This window comes from Ambystoma mexicanum, chromosome 2q, assembly GCF_040938575.1.
Source record: "Ambystoma mexicanum isolate Mex_15411 chromosome 2q, UKY_AmexF1_1, whole genome shotgun sequence".
Lineage (NCBI taxonomy): Eukaryota > Metazoa > Chordata > Amphibia > Caudata > Ambystomatidae > Ambystoma > Ambystoma mexicanum.
Window position 1 is genome coordinate 313,201,404 of NC_090924.1, and position 2,177 is coordinate 313,203,580.

General features: G+C 47.7%; 1 pseudogene; it reads left to right on the forward strand.

Annotated features, from left to right (window-relative positions):
• Positions 1 to 800: 800 nt before the first annotated feature.
• LOC138568941 (MOB kinase activator 3A pseudogene) lies at positions 801 to 1,441 on the forward strand (annotated as a pseudogene).
• The last annotated feature ends 736 nt before the right edge of the window (positions 1,442 to 2,177 follow it).

A 2,177-nucleotide genomic window follows, 5' to 3' on the forward strand; every position in this document is an offset into this window, starting at 1 on the left:
CATTCAGGCAGTGGTAGTGCTTGCGGTTTCGGTGCACTGCTTCGTGGGCTCGGGCGCCAGCAGCGCAACATGGGTACAGTCAAGGGCATCGATCACACTTGGCATTTAGGCAGTGTTATAGAACTGTGCCTTCATGGCATTGACCTGGGCTAGGGTGGCAAGCAGTGAGATGTGGCATTGCACTTGCCGCAGGAGGGCTTCAAGTACCTGCCCCAACACTGTGCAGAATGTAGGTTGTGACATGCCATAACGAGTGCTGGGAGGTGCCAGTTCCAAGGAATTGTAGGACAGAGACTAGCTTCAGCAGTGGGGGCACAGCTGTCTGGATGTTGATCCTGCTCCCTATGTCATCATGTATTGTGGTGAGCAGCTCTGTTATGGTCTCCCTCTTGAGGCGGTACAAGGTGACAACTGCCTGTTGGTGAGGGCCTAACCCTGGTGATTGGTGCACGCCTTGCAAGTGCTCTCCTTCCCCATCCGCCCACCCCCTCTCCCTGTACACCCTGTGCCCTGGCTTGGTTGTCCTGCCACTCTATTTCCAGGCGCAGCATGAGCAGCTGCTTGACACACTATCTTCTCGGAATAGGGACGGCCGCACCGCCGTTGATCATTAAGTTCACAAACCAGGTAACGGTTGTTTACAGCGCCACACGGGCAACCAATACATAAGAACAGGCCTTTGTAAGCTGCAAGACTGAAGCTCAAATAAGAGACTGTCTGCAAAATCAAGTTCAAGCTAGGTTGACTTGAAGTGGAGCAAATTTGTTTTTGGTGTTGTGAAAAAGTTATATGGTATAAACATGTCCAACCCCTTGAAGCAAGTTTTTACAAGCACCGCACCTTTTCGGCCGAAGCGGAAGTTTGAGCCTTGGACACAATGATTTGAACTGCACAAAAAGGCACAGGCCTCCCTTAACGCAGGACTGGACCTGAAGCTGGCAGTCCAGCTGCCACATAGTGAGGACCAGAATGACTGGGTGGATGCGCATGTGGTGGACTTCTATAACCGCATCAACCTAATCTATGGCACAGTCAGTGACAACTGCACAGAGCAGTCATGTCCGGTGGACACAAGTATGAGTACCGTTGGCAGGATGAGCACAAGTATCGTAAGCCCACATCACACTCTGCCCCCAAGTATATGAATCTATTGATGGACTGGATTGAGGTTCAGATAAAAAATGAGGACATTTTCCCAACACATGTTGGTACTCTATTTCCCAAGAACTTCATGCAAGGGGTGAAGAAGATGCTGTCCAGACTGTTCTGTGTCTTTGTTCATGTGTGCATTCACCACTTCGACAGAATAATTCAGATGGGGGCCGAAGCCCATGTGAACACCTGCTACAAGCACTTCTATTACTTCGTCATTGAGTTCTGCCTGATGGATACCAAGGAGTTGAAGCCGCTGAAGGAAATGACATTGCAGATGTGCCGTTAAGAAGCAGAACTTCCTCAACCCCCCTCGTAATTCCTGTTTTCTGAAGAACCAGTCATTTACTACTGAATTCTCTTTTCTGATAGAGATGCCACTAGGAGATCAGAGACTCCTGGTGTTCTTTTTTATTAAATATATAGAAATATATTTTTTTATTAAAAGAAAAAGCTGCCTGTCCCAGCTCACAGTGGATAGTGGTAGCATGGTGTTGGAAACAGTGTTTGCGGTAGGGGTGTGCCTTATGTAGCCCTCTGGGGTGGATTGGGTTCACCTGTGGCTTCATTCCAGGCACCTGTGTTCATTTACCTCCAGCTGGAAGCTGTAAGTAACTGCACCGTGTTTTGTGGGGTGCTGTTTCTTATGGGAGCAGATAATTATATGTATTCCATAAGCGCTCCCTTGTCATGCTAGCTGGTGAAAATGGTAAATCATGAATGAAGTGATGCATTATTCTGGGTTCTCTCCACTTTAAACTTGAGGCAGTCTCCATATGTCTTTGGTTTTCTCCTACACCTATATCACCCCAAGGTTTTCAAAACGCCCAAAGACTGTCATTTGAGCCTACATGGTGGAAATGGCAAGTCCTAAATTAAACCCCTACCTGAGACAATCCAGAATAAGGAGAGGATGATAGGAAAGGGGAAGAAGCTGGCAGAAAGAGCACAAAGTAACAAATGAACACCAGCGTTTTGCATAACACTTCAAGGTGTAGGGTTTTGCTGGATAACTCCTCCTTGAT